The sequence below is a fragment of the Rhineura floridana genome, chromosome 15, assembly GCF_030035675.1.
Source record: "Rhineura floridana isolate rRhiFlo1 chromosome 15, rRhiFlo1.hap2, whole genome shotgun sequence".
NCBI lineage: Eukaryota > Metazoa > Chordata > Lepidosauria > Squamata > Rhineuridae > Rhineura > Rhineura floridana.
Window position 1 is genome coordinate 11,414,402 of NC_084494.1, and position 27,623 is coordinate 11,442,024.

Sequence of the window (27,623 nt, forward strand, 5' to 3'; positions counted from 1 at the left end):
ATCGCAGAAGGGGAGCAGAGGGGCCCTTAGCCCCAGGGGCCCTCGGCCAGTGCCCCACCTGGCCGCCCTTTGGAACCGGCCCTGTTGACAGACCCTCCTTGTTGTGGCAATTGATACAGTGACAATGGGACTTTCAAGTTCATGAGAGGGAGTCAGGGAATAAGGAAAATAATTAAGTGGAGGCTAGATACATCTTTGCATTGACAAGATTCCTACATGCTAGCAGTTGAAATGGTAACACTTGTTTGCCTTGTTGATTAAGAGCTAAAGGCTGTGTTTCAGTTGGCTGAAGATCTTTTGTTACAGCTCAGTGTGCTTTACTAATGGAGCTTACACCGTCAGAAGTAAGTGCTACTGAGTTAAATTGAACTTATTCACAAGAAACTACCCACAGGATTGCAGTCATAATGATCTGAATAAATGTATGTGCAGCTGTTCTTTGGGGTGTGCAGAGGTAGATATATTATGAACTGCTTGCATTTTTGGACTCTCCTTGGGTGTGTGGCTGTGGGTGCTGTCACAGTGAGCTCCTGCACTTCAAAATTTACTACTGCACCTTTGATTTTGGAACTTAACCAGCAGCTGGGGGTCTGTCTGAAAACATGTAGAGAAAGCAAAGAAAAGAGTTCTTCTTATCAAAGGCAGGTGAGTTCCCTAACTACTAGAAAACACAGCTTCTCTACACACTTAAGCTTAATGAATGATGAGGTTTAGAATGGAAATGGGATGGCTTGAAATCCCAACAACTCTCTTTGGAAATTAAACACTGCCTAGAAGCACAGTTAGAGCTTGTTGGCACAGTCATTTTTAAGGGAGGGCAAGATAGGAGGTTCCAAAATATAAAGTATGGAGTTTCTGTTTGAGCATAGGCTGTTGTTATGTGCCTCCAAGTCGCCTACAACTTATGGCGACCCTATGAATCAGCGATCTCCAAGAGCATCTTTCATGAACCACCTTGTCCAGATCTTGTAAGTTCAGGTGTGTGGCTTCCTTTATGGAATCAATCCATCTCTTGTTGGGCCTTCCTCTTTTTCTACTCCCTTCTGTTTTTCCCAGCATTATTAACTTTCTAATGAATCATGTCTTCTCATGATGTGTCCAAAGTATGATAACCTCAGTTTCATCATTTTAGCTTCTAGTGATAGTTCTGGTTTAATTTGTTCTAACACCCAATCATTGGTCTTTTTCACAGTCCATGGTATCCGCAAAGCTCTCCTCCAACACCACAGTTCAAATGAGTTGATTTTTCTCTTATCTGCTTTTTTCACTGTGCAACTTTCACAGGCACCTGTTTTATCTCTAAAATTCCAGTACCTGTTTTGGAGAAGTAGCTCATATTACCTCAGTGCAAAGAAGTACTGCGTCTCTTTCCAGCTTACTGTCTCATATGTTATCTGTGAAATGGTAATAATAATTATTTACTGAACAGGGCTAGCGAAGTAATGAGTCAAATGCTACATAAACAAACATTCATGTTGCATCTGTGTGAAGGGCAAGACCAGGACCTAGATTCTCCCACCACCCCCAGCCTTTCCAAAGTATACAACATGACCATAAATGCAAGATCCTAATGGAGAGAGATTTCAGTATAGCTGTTTAATGGGTGACAACTAGGTCTTCAAGGTTTATAAATGGGCCCAAATCGATTGGTGAACGGAATCTCCTCTTGAGGTTCCTTCCAGGTATCCAATTTCAGTTTCCCAGGCCAACCATCCAACACTCGGTAAGACAGGAACTGAAGCCAGTTCTGACATCCCTGAAACAAGACGAATATTAGGTTTCAACCCAGACAAGGAAGTGAAAAAATCTAATCTTCGGCATGTTTTAGTGAAACCCAATTAAACTTTTGGCATCCTCACAGACGTGGCATTTGCTGCAAAGCAAGGCATTGAGCCAATGACACTGGTAACTGAACAGAAACCATGAGAGGAAAGAATCCCAGTTTATATCTTTTCTAAAATGTCTCCACATGCTTTCAAAAAGGCTGTCTGGCAGGACATTTTATTTTTACCACAGTCCTGGCCCAGCAGAGAGAGAGAGAGAGAGATCATTAAAGGGGCAACGGGATATTAATGTTGCTCAATGTTTCGCTTCTTTTTGGCCAAGCCTTTGCGAGAAGGCGACGCGTTTGTTCGATGGTGTTGTTGTTAGCTTTATTCACGGCCTTGTGATCTCCTTGTGCTGTGGACCAAACAGCTGAAAGGAATGTTGAGTTTATTTTTTCAGAAACTTGTTGCTAAAAAGAGAAATTGTTATGAAGGGAGGGAAATGGGAGAAGGAGGATGGCAAATTAACCCAGAGAGGAACCGAAGCACAAACGTTATAAGGAAATAAGATGTTCTATGAAAAACTGGAAGCCCAAGTTTAGTTTCTTATTTTGCTACTGCAGAGCAGCCTGCTTGAAAATGAAATACCCTGTAGCTCCGCCCCAAGAAATGCATAAGAAAGCCAATGTGTTGTAGTGGTTGCAGCCTTTCCCAACCAGTGTGCCTCCAGATGTTGTTGGACCACCACTCCCATCAGCCTCAGCCAGCATTGCCAAGGGTCAGGAAGATGGGAGTTGTGGTCCAACAACATCTGGAGGCACACTGGTTGGGAAAGACTGGGCTAGAGTGTTGAATCTTGGTCTCCAAATCCTAGTCCAAATCCCCACTCAGCCCTTTAGCTCACTGGGTGATCTTGGGCCATATTCAAAGAAACCCTCCATCCTGCCTCCCCCCGTGTGTGAGAGAGAGAGACATTTTAATGCTACCTTTCCTCCCATGGCACTCAGGGACACACATGAGGTTCTGCAGCCCCATTTTATCCTCACAATCTCTAAAATAGGTTAGACCAGCCTTTCCCAGCCTGGTGGTCTCCGGATGTTTTGGATTACAACGGAGAGCCAGTTTGGCATAGTAATGAGAGTGCTGGATCAGGACCTGGGAAACCAGGGTTCAAATCCCCACTCAGACATGAAGCTCACTGGGTGACCTTGGGCTAGTCACAGTCTCTCAGCCTAACCTAACTTTCAGGGTTGTTTTGAGGATAAAAGGAGGAGGAGAACCATTTGAGCTCCTTGGAGGGAAGATGGGATATAAATGTAATAACAAAGAAGTAAAAACAAAATTAATAAATTGTTTAAGTCTCTCCAAGCAGTACCCCATTCTCCTACATAGAATGCCGATATATTTCTCTAAGATTCAGTTCACACAATTATTTGGAGATGTTAAGGGGCAAGGCCCATCGTGGCTCCTTGTGAGCTGCAAAGAGAAATTGGGCGAGGGGATTAAGGCAGTGGTCAATGCATCCTTGGAGGAGGGTGTAATGCCATTAGCACTCAAGGAGGCAATTGTAAAGCCCATCTTAAAGAAGTCCTCCTTGGATCCCCAAGTTTTGAATAACTTTCGCCCAATTTCGAATCTACCATTCCTGGGCAAGATCATTGAGCGAGTGGTGGCTAATCAGTTGTCGACACACTTGGATGAAACGGATTATTTGGATCCATACCAATCGGGTTTCAGGACTGGACATGGAACTGAAACAGCATTGGTCGCTCTGGTGGATGATATGAGGAGGGCATTAGATAGGGGAGAATTCACCTTTCTTGTCCTCCTCGATCTCTCAGCGGCTTTTGATACTGTCGACCACAGTATCCTTTTACATCACCTGGAGGAATCGGGAATAGGAGGCACTGTACTACGGTGGTTCCATTCCTTTCTTTCTGACAGGCATCAACAGGTAGCATTGGGGGAGGAGGTTTCAGACCCTTGGCCTCTCAATTGTGGTGTGCCACAGGGCTCTATCCTCTCTCCCATGCTATTTAATATCTATATGAAGCCGCTGGGGACAATCATCAGGAGATTTGGGCTGCAGTGTCACCAATATGCGGATGACACTCAGCTCTATCTCTCGTTTAAATCTTCACCAGAGTCTGCTGTGGAGACCATGTCCAAATGCCTGGAATCCATGAGTGGATGGATGGGAAGGAACAGGCTGAAGTTGAATCCTGATAAGACTGAGGTGCTACTCGTGGGAGACAAGGGAAGGCTGGGAGATGTTGACCTGGTGTTCGACGGGGTGAAATTGCCCCTGAAGGACCAGGTCCGCAGCCTTGGGGTTGTTCTTGATTCCAAGCTGTCCATGGAGGCTCAGATTTCGGCAGTGAGCCGGGCAGCTTGGTATCAATTACACCTCATTCGTAGACTGCAGCCCTACCTTCCTGCTCATCAGCTGCCACTGGTGGTACATGCCCTGGTCACCTCTCGGTTGGATTACTGTAATGCGCTCTACGTGGGATTACCCTTGAAAACGGTCCGGAAATTACAACTTATACAAAATGCTGCGGCTCGACTACTTACAAACTGTCACCGCCGGGAACACATCACCCCAGTGTTGTTCGACCTACACTGGCTTCCAGTTATTTTCCGGGCCCAATTCAAGGTGTTGGTATTAACCTTTAAATCCCTATACGGTCTCGGCCCAGTTTATCTGATGGAGCGCCTCCAGCACCACCAACCATGCCGCCCAACAAGATCAGCCACACAGGACCTTCTCTCAATCCTGCCAACTAAAACAGCTAGGTTGGCGGAGACAAGAGAGAGGGCATTTTCAGTGGCGGCCCCCACTCTCTGGAACTCCCTCCCGTATGACCTTCGACATGCCCCTTCCCTGAATGTATTCCGCCAAGCTTTGAAGACCTGGCTCTTCAGACAGGCCTTTGGGACTTACGGGGAGAGTTAAATTTTTATGACGAATAGCCTACTACTCTGTACTGGAACTGTTTTATTGTTTTATTGTTATATTGTATTTTATGATGTATTTTATTATGATGTAATGTATTGTTGTTAAATTGTACGTCGCCTAGAGTGGCCATTGGCCAGATAGGCGACCCACAAATTAAATTATTATTATTATTATTAAGATGAATTAACATGATTTGACTTTATCTCTTACATTTATATTTTATTTAGAATATTTTTGAGCTGCCTGTCATCACAGCATGGATCCACACATAGGGTACCATAGGAATTTTAAATCGGGAATTGCAATCAACAAAAATGAGACCACAGACAGAAGAGCAAATTAAAGCAATAACATCAATAGAAACAATAATGGGTCAAAAACCTATCCCAGGTAATTAAGCTCCCATTACCAATAATAAATGAGTCAGTGTGGTGTAGTGGTTAAGGTGCTGGACTATGACCTGGGAGACCAGGGTTCAAATCCCCACATAGCCATGAAGCTCACTGGGTGACCTTGGGCCAGTCACTGCCTCTCAGCCTCATGAAAACCCTGTTCATAGGGTCACCATAAGGCAGAATCGACTTGAAGGCAGTACATACCCATAAGAAACATTGCCATCTAATGAGACACACACACCCCGGCTGCACAACAGTTAAATCCAGAATCTAAAATTTATTTATTTATTTATTATTTAATTTGTATTCTGCCCTTCCTCCCAGCAGGAGCCCAGGGCGGCAAACAAAGCACTAAAAACACTTTAAAACATCATAAAAACAGATCTTAAAATACATTAAAACAAAACAGCATTAAAAACATTTTTTTTTAAAAAAGAACTTTAAAAAAGGGTTTAAAACATTATTAAAAACATATTAAGTAATTCTAACACAGACGCAGACTGGGATAGGTCTCAACCTAAAGAGGAAATTGTTTTTATATTGTTTTAAATTGTAAAATTGTGTTTTAAATTGTTTTTAAAATATGTGTTTTAAATTGTATATTTGTTTTAATGTTTTTGATTCCTGTAAACCACCCAGAGAGCTTCGGCTATGGGGCGGTATACAAGTGCAATAAATAAATAAATAAATAAATATACCTTGGAAGTCAGGGGACACACACCACAAACAGTCAGCAATTGGCAATCCAGAACACCGTACGTCAAGAAAAGAGTAGTTGCATTTACAGCCCAATCTTATGCATTCAAGTATACTCAGAAGTAAGTCCTATTATGTTCAGTGAGGTTTGCTCTTGGATAAGCATACGTAGGATTGCAGCCTTGGAGTTGAAATATGTTGTTATTGTCATTTATTACCTGCCATTCACCCAAAGGTCACAGGATGGGTTGCAACAATTTTAAAATATAACATTAAAAACAACTTTAAAACAACCTAAATAAATTTTGGGGGACAGTATCCTATGACAAAAACAATTGGATTTACTTGGGAAAAACCAATTCCTCCCCACCCCACTTTACCATTTATGGATGCTATTGGATTTAGGCATTTTAGAAGAAAGTCACTGTCAGAATACTGAGTCTGGCAGTGCTACCGACATTATTAAATCAAAAGATTTAAGATTTTATATATTTACAGTATCTCTAAGAAGTAAGCTAATTCACCAGTCCAGATGTTACAGATCTGTTCTCTGACATTCTTAGACAACAAGCTTTTAAAATTTTGTTATTTCTAGAGCTGTGGTAATTGTTTGCATATATAGTATAGTCATGCCTGTCTTCACATTTCACAAGTTGAAGGCTCAGCAGAAGCCTGTTGGAACTCAGCAAAAAAAGTTTTAAAGCTATATTTATTTACTGACATTTTTAAACTACATTCTTAGCGGTTTAAGATATAGCTATATATTTTTTTAAACCTGCCTTATCCAGATTGTAATAACTTCAGTCTTCTGAGGGAAGCAGCATTCTCTAGGCTCACCCAACCACATTCCACTGCCTCTGCCTCTGATTCACTATCCCTTTTGACATATAGGCTATATTTTATAATACATGTACTTAAGATCATCGAGCAGCATCCAGCTAAGTCATTAAGTAGATCAATTGAAATCAGTGGATGCTAGCTAGTCATGAACATGTATGCTGCTCCTATATTAAAGTGAAAAATATATTTCCAATCCAAATAGGATAAAAAAAACTAGGATACTGAGGCCTCATATACACGGTGGTTTACTGTGTGTTTGATGCTACTCACATCTCTTTTAAATTTGCATGGTTCACATGATATTACCAGCAAATAGAAGCTATTACAGTTTCCCCCCTGTAAATCTATACTAACCCAATCCACTGAAAATGTGGAAAGTGGAGTAAAAAAGTCTCCACTCCATTTCTGTAGCAGTTGCAGACACTTTGGTCCAATGCTTTTAGGTGGGTGTGTTGATTATTTCCCTCTCCACACCCACTATCTCCTCCTCCTTTCATTTGGTTTCCTGTGGGTGGACAAGCAGCTTCTGGCTGCTCTCCTCCATTCTGCTGGCCTTTGTTATGTTGCTGCAAATGGTGCCTTTCTTTTCTTTTCCCTCAGCTTGTGCGCAAAAGTGTAATGCTGCTCAGACAAAGATATTTCAGCTGTATTCTACCAACCATAGGCAGAGAAATAGTCACATGTCCACTTTTTTTAAAGGAACCTACTGCAGCTGGTAGAACAGACTGAGCATGCTTGGTCACCTAGCAACCAGAGAGGGTGAAAATGTATAATGACAGGGCAGAGACAGTGAGACGAATCCTTCCCAGAAGAATGCCTACTTGTGTGAACTGGAAAAAACGATTGGCAGCTAACATTGAGTAGGAACTGTAGGTGGTCCAAATCAGTAACGAAGGTAAAAGCAATGTATTTGCTATGAAGAAATGCTCCCATGTAGATGAGCCCTGAGTATAAATAGCAGAATTCATGGGGTCCCACAGGGCACGATTTGCCTTCACTGCTATTCAACATCTATATGAAGCCATTGGGAGCGGTCATTAGTGTTTGGGGGAAAGTTGTCATTAGTATACTGATGATACCCAGCTCTATTTCTCTGTTACATCTGCTTCAGGAGAGGCTGTGAAAGATGTGGACCAGTGCCTGGATGCAATGGTGGACTGAATGAGTTAGCTTTCTGTGAAATATGGTAGTTTTGTATGTGATGAAGGAATCCAGGACACCTCCCACCCCCGCATGGGAAACATTCTTTTATGCAATCCCTTACCTATACTATGAAATGGTATATTTCACAAGAATTTTTTGCCCACCTCATATGCTGCTTGTGAACCATTTTTATGAACTGAGATAAGCCTTTTGAATCAGATCATAGGGTGTTAGCAGCCCTTCAGTTCAGTCTTATCACTCTCAGGCTAGTTTTTTATAAGCCAAACCACACATTATACTATCTCTGCTCCAAACCGTCCTTAGGCAAGGGCAGTGCTTAAAACCTTTCCTTTTCATAGAATCAAAGAATAGTAGAGTTGGAAGGGGCCTATGAGGCCATTAAGTCCAACCCCCTGCTCAATGCAGGAATCAAAATCAAAGCATGGCTGTCCAGCTGCCTCTTGAATGCCTCCAGTGTCAAAGAGCCCACTACCTCTCTAGGTCTTTGGTTCCATTGTTGTATGGCTCTAACAGTTAGGAAGTTTTTCCTGATGTCCAGTCGAAATCTGGCTTCCTGCAACTTGAGCCCATTATTCCATGTCCTGCACTCTGGGATGATTGAGAAGAGATCCCGGCCCTCCTTCGTGGGGCAACCTTTCATGTACTTCAAGAGTGCTATCATATCTGCCCTGACTCTTCTCTCTTCCAGGCTAAACATGCCAGTTCTTTTAGGGCTTTGTTTCCAGTCCCCGATCATCATTTTTGCCCTCCTCTGAACCTGTTCCAGTTTGTCTGCATCCTTCTTGAAGTGCGGAGACTGAGCCCTGTGGTACCCCACTCGTTACTTCTGCCCAGTTGGAGAAGGAACCATTGATAAGCACTCTTTGAGTATAATTCTGGACCCAGCTGTGGATCCACCTGATAGTTGTTCCATCCAGACCACATTTGGCTAGCTTGCTAATCAGAATATCATGGGGCACATTGTCAAAAGCTTTGCTGAAGTCGAGATATATTATGTCCACCGCATTCCCACAGTCTACAAGGGAGGTTACCCGATCCAAAAACAAGATAAAATTAGTTTGACAGGATTTATTCTTCATAAATCCATGTTGGCTCCTAGTAATCACTGCATTGTTTTCAAGGTGCTTACAGATTGACTACTTTATAATCTGCTCCAGAGTTTTTCCAGGGATTAATGTTAGGCTGACTGGCCTCTGGTTCCCCAGGTTCCTTCTTTTTGCCCTTTATGAAGATAGGGACAACATTAGCTCTCCTTCAGTCATCCGGCACTTCACCAGTCCTCCACGATTTTGCAAAGATGATAGACAGCGGTTCTGAGAGTTCTTCAGCCAGTTCCTTCAATACTGTAGGATGCAGTTCATCGGGCCCTGCCGATTTGAACTTTTTTGAAGTGATTAGGTATTCCTTAACTGTTTGTGTATCAGTCTCAAGCTCTAATCCTGCCCCTTCCACTTCATGTTTCCTGGGAGGGTCATAGACCCTTTTTATGCAGAAGACTGAGCCAAAGTAGGAATTGAACACTTCTGCCTTTTCTTTGTCCTCTGTTATCATTTTGCCATTCTCATTGAGTAGCTGAGCCACCTTTTCTTTTCTCTATCTTTTACTATGGAAGTACCTGAAGAAAGCTTTTTTGTTGCTTTTTGCATCTCTCGCTAACCTGAGCTCATTCTCAGCTTTAGCCTTCTTGACGCCATCCCTGCAATTCCGTGATACCTGCCTGTACCCCTCCTTTGTGGCCTGGCCTTCTTTCCACTTCCTGTATGTGTTTTTTTGTTTTTCAGGTCATCTCTAAGCTTTTTGTGAAGCCACATTGGCTTCTTCTGCTGTTTTCCCCTTTTTCTTTGTTGGAATTGCTTGCCATTGCACGTTTAGAATTTCCTTTTTTAGAAAGTCCCACCCATCTTGGACTCCTTTTCTCATTAGGATCCCTTGCCATGGAACCATACTTACAATTGTTCTGAGTTTATTAAAATCAGCTTTCCTGAAGTCCAGGGTGCACATATTGCTACTCTCAGCTTTTGCTTCTGTTAAAGTCAAGAATTCAAGTATGGTGTGGTCACTTTCCCCCAGAGTTCCTGTAACTGCCACTTCATCTCTCTTGGTTAGAATCAAGTCCAGAATAGCTGGTCCTCTGGTTGCTTCCTCCACTTTCTGCAGGAGAAAGCTATCTCCAACACAAGTCAGAATTTTCTTGGTGGGGGCGTGTTTGGCAGAATTTGTCTCCCAACAGATATCGGGATAATTGAAGTCCTCCATTACTACTACATCATGCCTCCTCGAAACATTGGCAATTTGCTTTTCAAAAGTTACATTCATGTCATCTCCTTGATTGGGTGGTCGGTAGTAGACTCCAAGCACCACATTCCTTTTATTATTTGCCCCATTAATTTTAATCCTGATACTCTTGGTGGAGCTGCCATGCTCATCTTCCTGTATTCCTGTGCAGGGATATATATTTTTAACATATAGCGTGACTCCACCTCCCTTTTTATTCCTTCTGTTCTTTTTGAAAAAGTTATATCCTTCAATTGCTGTATTCTAGTCATGTGAGTCATTCCACCAAGTTTCAGTTATACCTATCAAGTTGTAATTACCCTCCTGTATTAAGAGTTTAAGTTCGTCCTGCTTGTTTCCCATGCTTTGCGCATTAGTATACAGACATCAAAGACCATGTGATTTATGGCTTGGCTTCCTTACTACATTTTTCTGAGGGCTGTTACTGAGCCCTATTAGAGCCGATCTCTCTGTTCCCATTACTGTGCACCAGACTTCATCAGTCGTTACCACCAAGTTTACGTCTCCCTCCCCCTTAGGATTCAGTTTAAAGCCCTCCTGAGGAACATGTCCATGCTGTGGCCAAGCACATTCTTCCCAGTCCTTGTGAGATGCAACCCATCACTTGCCAGCAGTCCATCTTCCAGGAAACATAGCCCGCGGTCCCAGAATCCAAATCTCTTACGTCAGCACCACCTTTGTAGTCGAGTATTTTCCTTTCCCTTTCTACTCCTCTTCTAAGTACTGGAAGGATGGATGAAAAAACTATCTGGGCCCCAAAGTCCTTGAGTTTCCTTCCTAGAGCTTCAAAGTCTGATGTGATTTATTCATAGCTCCATTTGGCAGTATCGTTTGTTCCCCCATGGATGAGCAGAAAGGGATACCTGTCGGTGGGCTTGATGAGTGATGGCAACCCTTCCATCACATCTTTAATCTGTTCTCCTGGTAGACAGCATACTTAGTGAGTCCACAGATCTTCTCGGCATACTTGGGTTTTGATCCCACGCAGTAGGGAGTCTCCCACTACTAGTACTCTTCTCTTCTTGTTGTGGGGCGTGGTTTCATTGGCCCTGCTTGATTGAGCTTCAGCCTCTCGCTCGTTGTCGCACGGGGTCTCCTGTAATTCTTCCACCACAGGCTGTCCTCCAGTCCAGAGCTTAGAAAAGTTACTTTTTTTGAACTACAGCTCCCATCAGCCTAATCCAGTGGCCATGTTGCCTAGGGCTGATGGGAGTTGTAGTTCCAAAAAGTAACTTTTCCAAGCTCTGCTCCAGTCTCATCCTCGAGTGGTTGAAAGCAGTTCCATACTTCCACTGGTGAAGGGTGTCTTCTAGCTCTTCTGCTCTGTTCCTCTCCAAGGCAACTACCACATGCTGTTGTTCTTCCACCTCCACTTCTCTTTGCTGCTGTTGTTCCAGCTTTCTGTCTAAGAACTCTTCATCTTCTCTTATAGTCCTCAGTGTGGCCACCCGCTGTTCCAGGCCTCTCACTTTTTCTTCCAACAGTGCCACGAGCTTGCACTTGTTGCACGTGTAAGCCATGTTGTTCTCAGGCAAGAAGACAAATATGGCACACACCTTGCAGATCACAGCCACTGGAGTATCCTCTCCTGTTGAACTTCTTTGTCAAACTCCTGTTTGCTCTCCCTGTTCGCTTGCTCTGTTCGCTCGCTCTCTGAAGATGCTGGCTTGCTTGTATCTCCTCTCCTGTGGACCAGCTGAGACAGCTCCCTCTGCTCTGCTCTGCTCTGCTCAGTTAGGGGTCAGGAAACAGGTTTTTTTCTACCATCTTTAACCTGAACCTACACACACACTCCTAGGTGAAATTTATTATCTGTGGGATTCCAGAAATATGTTCGTGAGGTAAACATGAGTCTGAAATCCTGGTGGCAATAAAATGAGGCAGCAGGAAACAGCAGGTGGGGAAGAGGTAAACAGCACTCTTCCCCTCCCATTGTCAATTCTCTGCTGCAAATTATATCCTATTGAGGATGCTTTGGAGTCGTTTTGTGCATGTAGTCGCTAATGTAGATCAGAACAGAATGGCCACTTTTATCGTATGCAGCCTTTACCACTCTTTTCTGTGCTCTGATGTGAGTTGCCAACTGACCAGAAAAAACTGGGTTGCCAACTGACCAGAAAAAGCCATTCTGGTCTGCTCTGCTCTTGTGCCTCTTAACACCAGCCAGATATGCAGATAGTAGCTGCTATTAAAGGTATAGTTACAGTGGCCAATTGAAGTTTAGCAAACCTAGGACTCAAAGAAAAAGCTCTGGAGCAGGGATAGCCAAGGTAGTGTCCCCTAGATGTTGCTGGACTACTGCTCCCATCACCCCCAGCCAATATGACCAGTGGTCAGGGATAATGGGAGTTGTAGTCTATAGCATCTGGTTGAGACTGCATTGGCTACCCCTCCTGGAGCATGTGCTTCTGTTAAATTCACAATAATGTCTTGTCAAGAACTGCTGCCAGCTCGCACTAGAACTCAATTCCCAAGCCCAGGGCAATTGATCCTGGCGAAGCACAGCCCGTGCCTTCCTTACCAGGGCTGAGTAAACCAACAACAACCCTGCAAGGTAGGTAGACTGCCACCACCCCTTAAACCTGGTCACCCACTCTGGGCCAAGGGGAAACCCAAAATGCCAGAAATAGACCTGCCAAGGATTCCAGAAGACAAGAGCCAAAGATGCACTCCTTGTCTTGGAGCCTTAAGGCAAAATATCCAAATATACAGTAGTCTGTGACTAATTGGCCAAGGTACTGGATTCAGAGCCAAGTTCCCCCTGAAATGAACATACACTGGTAAATAAGAGGTAGCTTTATTAGAATAAAATATAAATCCGGAAGTGTTGCAGCAAAATAGTTGCTTAAACCAAACACCCCCAAGGGCTAGGTAAAATAGAGAGAGTTCAAATCACAAATAACAAAGCTGTCTAGCCTAATCTATATTCACAATAGAGGTAAACCAGCAGAGTAACATCATGGTTCCACATCTCCCTAGAGATGTATAGCCTGGATAGCGGATGGAAGATGGAACTCCAACATCAGGTAGCACCAGAGAACATTGGGGAACAAAAACCCAAAGTCTGGGTCCTATTCGTATGGCAAAATGCCCAGCACCAGCCAGGAATTAATTAGCCAATCAGGGGGCTTTCTGATTATGAAATCCTCTGGAGCTTTCATGCCTAACGGCCACACGCTCACCAACCTTCCCAGGCTTACGGCCTTGAAGTACTAGTCTCAAGCTGATAAGCAGGTGTTCTTGCTTAATTAACTGAGTTCAGTTGTGAAAACTAACTGTCTCATGGCCTCTCAGAGGCCGCATTTCTAGCAAGATGCCCCCCCCAATCCCTTGCCACAACCATTTTAGAAACAAGGCATTCTTGACACATCTGTTTCAAGAAAACTACAGGAGAGAGAGAGATGTGACAAACTATTTTTCATTGCTGCTTGCAGTTTGGATGCTGTCTCATGCTTGCTGCCAGAAGGGAACAAGACTGGGGATAGGTCTCTGTTGTAAAAAGTGCCTTCGTCAGCTTTGAGGGCAGCTGTGGGATTGTGTGCTTGCCTGCCCTGGGCTTCCTATGTGCTTTTCTCTATGCTGCTGGATTTGCCTAAAAGTTGATGGAAATAAATGGAAATGGAATGCCTTCAAGTCAATTCCGACTTATGGTGACCCTATGAATAGGGCTTTCATGGTAAGCAGTATTCAGAGGTGGTTTACCATTGCCTTCTTCTAAAATTTGATAGCCTGCCCAAATTGATCCTGCCTCCTAATATTTTGTTGGGAGTTGAGTAAATCCATTTGTGGTCTCCATCCAAGTTCTGTTGAGGCCCTGACAGTTGGGCGTATGAAGCCTCTGGAAAAGCAGCCTTTTCCTGCTGTTACTGGAACAGAGAGAGAGAGAGATACTGGGTGTGAAGTTAAGTGGATAACACAACTAACTGAATGCAAGAGCTTTTAATTATCAGCCTGCGTTGTGCAATTGTTTGTGCTCTCACTTTATCAATTTACATTTCTTCTGCTCTGCCAGAGGGGATGGTTCAGCACTTCAGTTGCCAGATCAGAAAGAGTGTTCTGGAAATAAAATCCTTTACAGTATATGCTCTTGAAGGGTGTTTCCAGATGAGAATTTATTGTGGAATAAGTGCTGCTCTTGCACACATGTTTTTCACAGCATCCACAAGATGTTGCGAACATCAAGATGCCCATATATCTTTGGTAGGTACGAAAGAGTGGCATTGGAGGATGAGGTTTCGGATCCTTGGCCTCTCACTTGTGGGGTGCCACAGGGTTCCATCCTCTCCCCGATGCTGTTCAACATCTATATAAAGCCGCTGGGGGCAATCATCAGGAGATTTGGGCTGCAATGTCATCAGTATGCGGATGACACGCAGCTCTATCTCTCATTTAAATCTGCACCGAGGTTGGCTGTAGAAACCCTGTCCAAGTGCCTGGAGTCGGTGAGTGGCTGGATGGGAAGGAATAAGCTGAAGCTGAACCCTGACAAAACCGAGGTACTGTTTGTGGGAGACAAGGGAAGGCTGGGGGATGTGGACCTGATGCTCAATGGGGTACGTTTGCCCCTGAAAGACCAGGTCTGCAGCCTGGGGGTCATTCTTGACTCCCAGCTGACCATGGAGGCTCAAGTCTCGGCTGTGAGCCGGGCGGCACTGTATCAACTCCATCTGATACGGAGGCTGCGCCCCTACCTTCCCAACCATCTGCTCCCACCGGTAGTACATGCCCTGGTCACCTCTCGCCTAGACTACTGTAATGCGCTGTACGTGGGGTTACCCTTGAAAACGGCCCGGAAGCTGCAACTGGTACAGAATGCGGCGGCTCGTCTGATTAAAGGCAGCCGCCGGCAAGATCACATCACTCCAGTGCTGAAGGAGTTGCACTGGCTACCGGTTGTTTACCGGGCCCAATTCAAGGTGTTGGTTTGGACCTTTAAAACCCTATACGGTTTTAGCCCAGTCTGTCTGAAGGAGCGCCTCCAGCATCGTCAGGGATGCCGCTCAACAAGATCAGCCTCAGAAGACCTTCTCTCGATCCCACCGGTTAAAACAGCTAGACTGGTGAGGACTAGAGAGAGGGCTTTTTCAATAGTGGCCCCCACCCTGTGGAATTCTCTCCCAAATGATCTCCGCCATGCCCCTTCTATGATAAGCTTCCGCCGGGCCTTGAAGACTTGGCTCTTCAGGCAGGCTTTTGGGGTGGGTTAGGTTTCTTACTGTTATGGTTTTAAATTTTAATGTTTTAATGTATTGTTTTATCTTGTACGTCGCCCAGAGTGGCTGGACAACCAATAAATTAAATAAATAAATAATAATAATACTTTATTTCTTTTTTTTACATGTAATCTGGATTTCCCCTTAATGTGGAAAATTTAGTAAGTAAACATAACACATTATCCTTCCACAGTCACCCCTAGTGTGTAGCACATTTTTGTGATGGTGGTTTGTCAAGTGTGTAGTGCAATTTCAGTGGGTGGTCTTTATCTCCACATCTCTACTACCATTTGCTCTTCACCTGAAAACAACCCTGGCCATTTTGTTTCCAGTGGCCAAAATAATATAAGTATGCATATTTTCACCAATTACAGCATGCTAAAGGCACGTCTGAATTTTAAACAACCCAGTTAAGGAGAAATTGCCTTAACACAGCTTATGTGAGGGATTACATTGGAGACTGTAATTTCAGTACATACTTTAAAAAACATAGAGGTTTTGTGCAAGATCGCTATCACTCTTGTGCAGGTCTTATATGAGTCATGTATGTTAATCTTGCAGAAGACCTCAGCAGCAAGTTTTAAAAAACAGATATTGCCCCAACACACACACACACACACAACAAAATTCTCCATTCATCCCATTGTGAAACATAACTAAGGCTGGTAACATTGAAATTTGCACACTTACTGGGGTTTTTTTTTTTTTTTTAAGGAAGGTGCCAGCACACCGGTGGAGAAATATCTGCACCCATGCCCAGAATGGGAAAAGGTAATGGAGGGTGAGGGAGAGTGAGGGTGGAGGGTCGGGAGGAGACAGAAAAACATAGTCCAGGTACATTCCATGAAGCTCCTTCCACTAGGGTGGGTGGCAATATAATGAATATCCATGACTTAAAAAAAAAGGTAACGTGTGGAAAGTGATAATGTGTAGAAGCTGGCATGCCAAACTTGCACACAGAAAAATTGGATCTGTACGAACCTGGCATCAGCCTTAATGTAATGAAAGGTGGAGAGAAAAAACTGATGCATTATATTAAAAAAAATATTCTGAGTGTGAATAATTTCATTCTCATGACGATACTGGCATTTTATGCATAGGTTGTAAATGTTTTAAAGGTTTGTTTAGATGCGAGTTTTCTTCACCTGTGTACTACTTTAAAAAATGTCACAGTAATGTTCTTCCTGTTGAGGAGTAGCTATTGCTGTTGTTGTATTTGGTTGAAAATTGAGATAGCTGAAAGTGTTAATCAGTTAAATAGTGTGCAGTTACCACCATTAATAACAGCATTTCAGTTAGGACTAATCTGTTTTTTCCACTGTTATAACAGGAAGAAATAGGAAAAACAGTTCCTATTTGTGATACCTGGATGTTGTGGCAATGGAAGGCATTTGGGTTCTTAATGTTTCCAATCCTTGCAGTAGATTTACACGAAGAAGTAAAATAATGCTGGAATCTGCTGCAGGAGTAGGGTCCTTAATTTTGATGGGTCTACTCTGAGAAGGACTCGCTTAGATACAACCCAAATAATCTAGGCATCTCCTGCTCAGTTTGTTGCAAGGTAACTAGTAAAGAGTAAATGAACGCATTTTGTTAAACTTGTGTTGTGACATCTCTCGTTTAAAGGTCTTTCAGTGGTCTGCTTGTGTCCAAATTCAAAGTTTTTAGTATATGGTTGCCAGGTCAGAAGCATCCCAAACCCTGAGATTTCCCAATTCCCAATCAGTTGTTCTCTCTCTTCTCCCAAATTAGCTCTCAAATTGTAAGTCTGTATTCACTAATAGGCAAGAAACATTGCGGTTTAAGAACGTACCTATAGCCCACAGATATTTCTATCAAACTTTAAAAAGCAGGGAAATTGGGCAGCTATAGTGAATGCACCAGGGGAGCAGGAGACCTAACCTTCTTTCTGAGATATTGGACTGCCCTATAAATTTGTCAAAATGCAAACACAATTTGGGTTGGTCTTTCACAGTCCAATCCGCTTCCTGTGTAGCTTGGAAGAATTTGGGATCCTATGCAAGTTTGCTGAGAATGGACTAATCATTTGCATGCTTATTGAGTTCAGTGGGATTTACTCCCCTGCAGTCATGCTTAGGATAGATGAAACTGAGCACAGGGGATGGGGAGGGGAGGAGGAGGAGGGAGGGGAGGAAGGGCAGAGGAGAGAAGGGGGAGGGGAGTAGACAGGGGGGAGGGGAGGAGGACAGGTTTGATCATTTGCATGTTTATTGAGTTCAGTGGGATTTACTCCCGTGCAATCATGCTTAGGATAGCTAAAACTGTCCGGGGGGAGGGAGGGAGGGCTGGAGTGGGCAGGGGAGAAGGAAGCAGGAAGGGGAGGGGAGGAGGAAGGTAGAGGAGAGGGGAATGAGGGGAAAGGCAGGTCATCATTTGCATGCTTATTGAGTTCAGTGGGATTTACTCCTATGCAATCATGGAGAAGGGAGAGGGGAGGGGAAGGAGGGAAAAGGCAGGTCTGATCAGGGGGAAAGAGAAGGAGCAGAGGGGGCAAAGGAAGGGGAGGGGAGGACAGGTTTGATCATTTGCATGCTTATAGAGTTCAATGGTATTTACTCTCAAGCAATTATGCTTAAGATAGGTAAAACTGACCAAGGGGAGGAGGAAGGAGAGGGGGAGGAGGGAAAAGAGGAAGTAGGGTATTGGAAGGGGATGGGGAGGAAGGGGCAAAGGAAGGAGGAGGGAAGAGGCAAGAAGGAGGGGATAGGAGGGAGGAGAAGGGAGGGTGGGTTTGATCATTTGCATAATTTTTGAGCTCATTGGGATTTATTTCTGTGCAATCATGTTTGAAAATGGAAACGGACTGCCTTCAAGTCGATCCCGACTTATGGCGACCCTATGAATAGGGTTTTCATGGTAAATGGTATTCAGAGGTGGTTTTACCATTGCCTTCCTCTGAGGCTGAGAGGCAGTGACTGGCCCAAGGTCACCCAGTGAGCTTCATGGTTGTGTGGGGATTCAAACCCTGGTCTCCCAACACTGGGAGGTAGTCCAACACTGACCCGGGGGAGCGGCAGAGAGGGGAGGAGATTGGGTGGGTGGGCACTGGGCAGAGGGGAAGTCCCCTTCTTTTCCAAAAGGAAAACATTGTGAACAGTATCATTGCTTTTCAGCATTTCCCCCACCTTTTTATTCTACAGCAGGCACATATAGCCTCCCACCCAAATTGAAACCAAAGCTGTCCCTGGCTACATCCACACCAGACCTTTATTTCACTTTGGAGAATCATGGCTTCTTTCAAAGAATCCTGGGAAGTGTAGCAAATGGTGCTCAGAGTTGCTAGAAGACGCCCTGTTCCCTTCACAGACCTTCAATCAGAGTGGCTAACTACTAAACCACTCTGGCCACTGGAGCTCTGTCAGTGGAATAGGAGTCTCCTCTCAGCACCCTTCACAAACTGCACTTCCCAGGATTCTTTGGGGGAAGCCATGACTGTCTCACATGAAATCAAAGTCTGGTGTGGGTGTGGCCCCCTGATTAGGCAAGCCCAGCAGCTGTGAGTCTGGCTTTTAGAACACTGAAAGTTGGTTCTTAATGAGCGTGCCTGACACTGTCATTCAGTTCAATGCAAGATTTCTTAAATTAATTAGCAATCAACCAGGCATTTTTTAAACTTTTAAACTGCAGACAATGAAGGTCAGAGTATGGAGCAAGGTCATTAACAGGATTACAGGTACTCTGTGAACATGGCTGATGTTTAATGAATTTCAACAGATTATGAGAACTCTTACAGAAAAACAGGCCAAAAGGGATCTGGATTTTTTCCTCTCTTTTTAGACTTTGAATTCTCTATTCTCTCTGACTGTTTTGTGTATCGCCATGAAAATTTAGAGGGTTAAGCAAGCGTTTCTGAGTTCAGGACTATAAGTTTTGTAAGGTTTTGTTTTAAAATGAGTTTATGGGAAACATAATGGCATGGGGGGTATTTTCAATTTAACATTGCGGAATGTGAAAAATCCACCCTGGCTATAGTATACAGCCACTCTTGTGGCTGTATAATCAGACCGCAATACACCGTGGATCTTTATGGTTTTTCACCTGAGCAAGTGTAGTAGCCAGCAGTTCAAAATATTTGCTGTTTCCTAGAATACAAAAAAAGTTTGTACGTGTGTCTCTAGGCCAGATTCCGATTCCTGCTATCAGCAGAGTAAACTGGGAACTGTAGCTGATGCAAATACAGCAGGCAAAGGAGTCCATTAGCGAGTCCAACAGCATCTGGAAAAGTGGGTTTTTCTTCCTATATCGGTGCAGTCATTTTCATACTTTTAAGTGAATAATCACTTCCTCACACCTTAGCAGCTTCCATTGCCTTATGAAAGATTCCTTGCTTTTGGCGTTGAACCAGCTCTCTGTAATGGATTTGCTTCTTGTCAAGCACTTGGACTGATAACAAGAGGATTGTAACATTATGCAATTTCTTCATTCAGGTCTGTGTTCCAGCATAACCACGTATGTGATTTCTTTGTTGCTTTGGAGGAGATGTAAAGGTTTTCCCTATCTTCCAGCATCTCTTTACCCTGCAGAACTTCAGCCACCATCCATCTCTGTAAAATTTCATTTCTGCATCAAGTGGAGCTGGATTCTGTGGGCGCAAGCCTCAGAAGCTGCTGTTAGCATGTATTGTTGAGGGTTTCCTGGTTACTTGACCACTAGGAAGTGTCATGGCATTGATTGTGCATTGAACAAAGACCAAAGGCAGAGTGCATATCTGGACTTTTCCTGCTTTGCTCCTTCCCCATATTTACTTCTTGTAATTGTCTCCTGTGAGAGCCAGTGTGGTGTAGTGGTTAAGGAGACCAGGGTTTGAATCCCCACACAGGCATGAAGCTCAGTGGGTGACCTTGGGCCAGTCACTGCCTCTCAGCCTCATGAAAACCCTGTTCATAGGGTCGCCATAAGTCGGAATCGACTTGAAGGCAGTACATTTTTTTAATTGTCTCCTACATGCTTTAGCAAAGTCAGTTTGCTTGTGAGAAACGCAGCCACATGCAAGTGAGCGATAGCAATGCCAGTGTTGGGAATGTGGCTCTACAGCTGTGCCCACTACACTGGCTGCTACCACTGGAAGGTGTAGGGTAGCAACAATTGCTAAATGCAGTATCATCTAACCTCCCCAAACACAAAGAAAGAATGCTGAAGAAACCTTTCACAAATCTGGATGAATGCTCAATAGACAGATTGGGTTGCCTGGATGCATCTTTTTTTTACATTTCATTTCCCTCTGACCTCACTGGTTACAATTTTCTCCCTCTTTACCACAATGTGTGTGCGTGTGTGTTTGTGTGTGACACTTCCAACCTTCAGGGTCTGAGCATCCCCCCCCCCCACCGGAACCAGAGATAGGTAGACCAGCCCTCTAAATTCTGTAGAATACTCTGTATCCAAAAATTGAGGAACTGGTTTCTGTGGAAATTCTGGGGGTGGATTCTAGCCCAAATAGGTACATCAGAACATTTCCCCTTAAATTATTGGGCAAACCTCTTTATGGTTGTGTGCAGCTAAGAGCATAATGCTGTCATGTGAGTTTATAAGTAACAATCTTGTCAGCAAAGAATTATAGCTATCCACACACCCCTCCCTCAGTTCTCCACTGGATAGCTTCTCAACAGCGGAAGGGAATAAAAAAGGAGATAACACAGTATTTATTTCAACGTTTTAGAGTTTGTGATCTTGACAGCCATGAGAAAAACCTAGCCTCTGGGAATCTGGAAGCTTTAAAGAGAGATTAAACCTAGATGTTTGATTGCAGAGCAAATTGGGAGCATAGTAATGAGGTTTTCCAGCTTTGAATTTTGCGTAGCTGGCGATTAGCATAACAGAGACTTTTCAAGCTGCATGTTTGTGTCAAATGTGGGAGGAGATATTGCTTTGCGTGTACAGTTAGCCTGGCATGAGGCACCTCGGGTCACAACAATCCTGTAAACCAGACTGTGCCAAGAAAACACAGTTCAGATGCATACCCATTTAATTCATGCAAGGTTTTAAGTGTACCAGAGACTATGGCTGCGTACACACACACCTTACATTAAAAGGCGTGGCTTCCCCATAGAATCCTGGGAACTGTAGTTTGTTAAGAGTGTTGGGAATTGTAGCTCTTTGAAGGGTAAACAACAGTTCCCAGGATTCTTTGGAGGAAGTCATGTGCTTTAAGTGTATGGTGTGTACACAGCCAAAGGGTGAGGGTTGTGTTTGCTTGGGAGCATCTCCCAGATTTCCATTTTAGCACCAAAACAGATGCCTGGGAAAAGTCCCCCAATAATGAAGCTGCTACTATAGTTCAAAAAAACTTGTGCTGACATTGTATCATAGATTTTCAGAGCAGTGTAGCAATCACTATTGTCTGCAGAAAGAAGAACGCCTGGTATAGGCTAAAGAACTGCAAGTTTAAGAGCAAAAGATGCAGTTCTACTGCTGATTCTAAGCAGGTTTGGACTGTAAAATATCTGAGTTGCATAGTTCCTTGGAGCTACACATTGGTCTCCATGTAGGACGATGGGACATGAGTGAAATGAATGGGCTGCACAGAATATATAACTGATCTGCTCATCTTATGCTCTTCTTGAAAAGGGGCTTATTGGTTATCTGAGATTAGAGATATGCTAGAATTCCATCCAATTTGAGTTTGGTATCGAATTGTCCATTAATTAGCTTATTCTTTATTATTGCAGATCAGATTTTTATGAAGCAACAATTTTCGAAAGTGGATTTTTTTAAAAAAAAATACGCCTCTAAAATATTGATATTAAGAACTATATTTTTTTCAAAATACCAATATTTCCTTTCAAAATATTGATATTAATATCAATAGTTTTGTGAGAGGGGGAAAAAGGATAGGCAAAAGCAGACGCCAGAGGACAAAAAACAACTTGATACTGGCCTGTTAGGTCAATCAAGTGCTTTCGAACCAGCACTAGCCAACAGATCGTATTGTTGTCTGGGATATGAGTGCTATATCTGGAAGAGTAGAAGGGAATGTAATTAATTGTCCAAGTCAGAGCCTTGGGGAGTTTACATATGTGAGGCTTAAATGAGTTTGTGTTTAAATTAATCTGCAATGCTAATGTAAAACCTATATTCAGTTTGACTTCTGTGTGCTGTCCTATAATAAAATCATCCACACATGGCATTAGTGATGGGGGAGAAATGTGGTTTGCTTTGCATTTTAATGCAAAACAACCTAATTCGCTCTCCTCAAAACAATGTGTGAACTGAAATACAGCAATTCTGCGAAATTTGCTCTTCTCTGAATTTTGTGATGGAGCCTGCCAACCCATCAATGTGTACAAAAATGAATGTATCACAGGAAAGCATCCTTCAAAATGCATATTTTAGGGAAAACAACATATAATATATATATTAAATTAGGGAAAATTACTTTCTGTGATGACTTTTTTTAAAATTGCAAACTGGAAATAGAGAAAATTGAATTTAATTTTGGAAAAATTAAAAACAGAGAAACTGAAATCGATTCATCCATCCCTACATGGCATAAGTAATGTGCAAGAGGCTCAAATGCACTTTTTAGATGTGCTGAAAGAACGAGTATAGCATAGGAAGCTGCTTTACACTGAATCAGGCCATTGGTTCATCAGTCCCAATATTGTCTACATCAGGGGTTCACAAACTGTGGTCTTCATTCAGCTTCATTCAGGAGGCCTGTAGCGTGTGTCTACCCTGTGGATTTGTGGTTGAAGATGGGAGATGGCACATCCAACGCACTGAATATTCATATTGATTTTAATTGCATTTTATTGCTTCTTTTATTTCTTATATATTGTATAATATATATTATATTTCTTATATATATTTCATATATATCTATGACATTCAAATTGTAATACAATAAAATGCAATATATTAGAAATACAGGAAGCAATACAGGTATAATTAAAAATTGTACATCATTTAGCAGAGCACATTACAATGGCTTCAACAGGCAGAAGGACCGTTAAGTGGTCCACCAAGACCCTCAGCAATTTTCAAGTGGCCTGTGGTGGGAAAGGTTTGGGAACCCTTGATCTACATTGACTGAAGAATGGGAGCGAGCGAGTGTGAGATAAGGAAGTGCTCAAATTTCACAAAATTAGAAATTGACACCAGATTTCCTATTTATTAACTTTTTTTGTCCTTGCAGGTCATTTTCTTCTAGCAGTTTTCCACAGCTGAAGCAGATTTTAAAAAATTGACTCAAAAATATCAGTATTAATGTTGATATTTCCTTCAAAATATTGATAGTAGTATTGATATTTCCCTCACAATATCAATACTAACATTAAAATATCATTTAAAATATCATTTTTTTAAAAATCTATGAAAAATATATATATCAAAAATATCAATATTTTTGCGGCAAAAACCAAATCAGTATTTATAGCGAATAGCGAACATTAATCCCTGATGAAGTGGTACCAGAAGGAAGTTCAACGGAGCAAAAATTGAACAGGCACCAAAATGCGGATGCTATCTTTAGTGCAAGATGAAGGCCACCACACCCCTAGGTAGACTCAAACCACCATCCTTTTGGTTAACAGCCAAACATAAGTGGCCAGTTGTGCCAGAGATAACAAGTCCCTTAAGGACAGCAAAGATAAAAACTGGCATTTTGCATAGTACTTTAGAGTGGTCAAAGTGCTTTGCGTTATCTCAGTAAAATCACAGTGTATTCTCCTTATGTCCTCTGTGTAAGAAATGCTCAATAGCATGTCTACAGCATCATGCAGGTGTTCATTTAGACATAGTGTGACCGTCAGAGAGAAAAGGAATACAGCACCTTTTGTTTTAGCAGTATCAGGCCATCAGGGAAAGTCAGCTCCTGAACTCTTGGTAGCCTTTGTCATCTGGTATACTTTGGCTTTTGGTATATCTCCTCTAGGATGCACACCTTAATGTGGTGAGGGGGTCTAAGTGTTGAAGAAGCTGAGAGCAATGCCATCAGGAGTCTAGACCAAGAAGCTAGATTCCTAGCAGGGCCACTCAAGGCGGAAAGGTCAAAGCTGAGACACCAGACTAAGATACATCCAAACTCAGAAGGCGGCAATGGTAAACCACCTCTGAATACTTCTTACCATGAAAACCCTATGAAAACAGAGTATCCAAAATGCAACACAAGATAGTGTTGGAAAGTGAGACCCCCAGGTCAGAAGGCATTCACCGAGCTACTGGGGAAGAACAACAGACTAGTACAAGTAGCACTGTGACTGACGCCACTGTGTCAAAGCCGAAAGGAAGCCCAGAGGCTGATGCGCACAGTTGCAAAAGGAGAGTCTGAGTTGTACGATGCACACAATAGGAACATGGAATGTGAGAAGCATGAACCAGGGAAAGTTAGAAATAGTCAAGCAAGCAATGATACACATCACATTACATTATTTATTTATTTATTTTACTATTTGATTTATATCCCGCCGTTCCTTCCAGCAGGAGCCCAGGGTGGCAAACAAAGGGATTAAAATGGACAGGAATGGGACATTTTCAATCAGGCAACTACAAAATATTTTATGCAGAAAATGAGAAATTAAGAAGAAATTGGGTTGCTTTAATAGTGAGAAATGATGTAGCAAGAGCAATTAGGAGCTACAATGCAAGGTCTGAGCGAGTGACATCAATGAGATTAAATGGGAAACCTATCAATATAACCATCATCCAAGTCTATGCTCCGACAGCAAACGCAGAAGAAGAGGAATTGGAGAGATTTTACGCAGAAGTACAGGAAGAAATTGATCACACACCAAAACAAGATGTGCTGATAATCATGGGGGATTAGAATGCAAAAGTAGGTAACAGAGAAGAACCAGAAATTGTGGGGAAATGGGGCTTAGGAGATAGAAACTGAAAAGATGACTGTACACATGGACATCACCAAATGGTCAATATAGGAATCAAATTGATTATATAATTGGTAGCAGAAGATGGAGAAGTTCCATACTTTCTGCGAAAACAAGACCAGGAGCAGACTGCGGTACAGATCATGAACTGGTAATATCGATAACCAGAGTAAAGCTAAAGAAGAACAACAATCATAATGCCAAAATACAATTTAAATAACATCCCAGAAGAATATAAAGATCAAATAAGGAACAGATTTGAGGCTTTCAACTTAGTCGATAGAGAACCAGAAGAACTATGGATTGAAGTCAGAGACATTATCAGGGAAGAATGCAAAAAGACAATACCTCTCGTTAAAAACAGAGAAAGACCTCACTGGATGACTGATGAAACTCTTAAAATGGTTAAAGAAAGAAGGAAAGCAAAAGGAGATAGAAACAAGGTCAGAACCTTAATGCTATAATACAGCGACTAGTACATAGGGACAAAGAGAACTATTACAAGAGTTATTGTGAAAGAAATAAAAGAGGACAACAAAAAAGAAATTAAAGGGAAATTCAAACCTACCAAGAGTAGGGATGTTGAATAATCATTCAACGGAGGAACCATGAAGAACCAGAAATTCTAGAATGTGAGGTGAAAGCTGCTCTTAAAATACTTGGAAGAAACAAATCACCAGGAACAGATGGCATACCAATAGAGTTGCTACAAGTTACTGAGACAGAATCTGTCCAAATTTTGACAAAAAATTGTCAACAAATATGGAAAACTAAACAATGGCCCACAGACTGGAAGTGTTCAATATACATCCCAATTCCAAAGAAAGGGGATCCCAGACAATGCAGTAATTATCAAACTATTGCCTTAATATCCCATGCAAGTAAAGTAATGCTCAAGATTCTACAACAAAGGCTCTTTGGAGTGAGAAATGCCAGATGTCCACACTGGATTTAGAAAGGGAAGAGGTACCAGAGATCATTGCAAACATATGTTGGGTAATTAAATGGAGCAAGGAATTTCAGATGAAAATCACCCTGTGCTTTATAGATTACAGCAAAGCCTTTGATTGTGTAGATCATGCAAAACTATCAAATGCTTTCAAAGAAATGGGGTGCCACAGCATCTGATTGTCCTGATCCCTCTGGACTACTGTAAGTAAAGAATGTGGAGAAATCAATTGGTTCCCAATCGGAAAGGGTGTGAGACAGGTGTGTATTTTATCACTCTGTTTGTTTAATCTACTGTATATGCAGAACATATCATACGGAAAGCAGGATTGGACCAAGATGAAGGAGGTGTGAAAACTGGAGGGAAGAAATATCAACAATTTAAGATTATGCAGGCGATGCCATACTACTAGCAGAAACCAGTAATGATTTGAAACGAATGCTGTTGAAAATTAAAGAGGAAAGCACAAAGGTAGGACTACAGAAGATTTATGTAACTTTAAAGTTGACAGTGAGGACATTGAACTTGTCAAGGATTATTAATACTTTGGTCATTAACCAAAAATGGAGACAATAGTCAAGAAATCAGAATAAGGCTAGGACTGGGGAGGGCAGCTATGAGAGAACTGGAAAAGGTCCTCAAATGCAAAGATGTATCACTGAACACTAAAGTCAGGATCATTCAGACTATGGTATTCCCTATCTCTGTGTATGGATGTGAAAGTTGGACAGTGAAAAAAGTGGACAAGAGACAAATCAACTCATTTGAAATGTGGTGTTGGAAGAGAGCTTTGCAGATACCATGAACTGCAAAAAAGACACATAATTGGGTGTTAGGACAAATTAAACCAGAACTTTCACTAGAAGCTAAAATTATGAAACTGAGGTCTCATCGTTTGGACACATAATGAGAAGACATGATTCACTAGAAAAGACAATAATGTTGGGGAAAACAGAAGGAAGTAGAAAAAGAGGAAGGCCCAACAAGAGATGGATTGATTCTTTAAAGGAAGCCACAGGCCTGAACTTACAAGATCTGAACAGGGTGGTTTATGACAGATGCTATTGGAGGTCGCTGATTCATAGGGTCACCATAAGTCATAATCAACTTGAAGGCACATAACAACAACACCACTTTGGGTTCACCTTTCAGTTTAGTGAGAAAGTCTTTGAACTGTTACATTGATTCTACTCTGCTCTGTCTACACCTTTTGCTCAACTGGCTAACTGAGTTTTGAACTTTAACGCATATTTGGAATTTCTTCTAAGCTCACGGAAAGAAATTCCACCTTGCACTGGATATGTTCTCATGGTATTCAGTTTACAACTGCTAAAGGGTCTGTCAAACTTTCCATTGTAAATCCAGTGTTTTTGGGGGGTTTAATCTGAACTAATAAACATGTAAAAATATGAAAATTGTATTTGAAACTTGGCTAACTGGGTTTCTTGTGTTTTAAGCCCTTTGGAGTTTGAAAGTATTTTTAATAAAAAGTCTGCTAAAA

At 42.4% G+C, this 27,623-nt stretch overlaps 1 protein-coding gene across 15 annotated transcripts in view; it reads left to right on the forward strand.

The window, feature by feature from the left end:
• Nucleotides 1–27,623, forward strand: part of COL8A2 (collagen type VIII alpha 2 chain) — a 252,743-nt gene that overhangs the window by 81,500 nt on the left and 143,620 nt on the right. For 3 of the 15 annotated variants that reach the window (XM_061596120.1, XM_061596115.1, XM_061596114.1), the window contains 2 exons: nt 4,953–5,115; nt 16,043–16,099. The exons of 9 other annotated variants lie outside the window; for them this stretch is intronic. The gene's annotated coding sequence lies outside the window, so the exon portion shown is untranslated. The remainder of the gene's footprint in view (nt 1–4,952; nt 5,116–16,042; nt 16,100–27,623) is intronic. 3 more of the 15 variants (XM_061596117.1, XM_061596119.1, XM_061596123.1) reach the window with 2 other exon arrangements.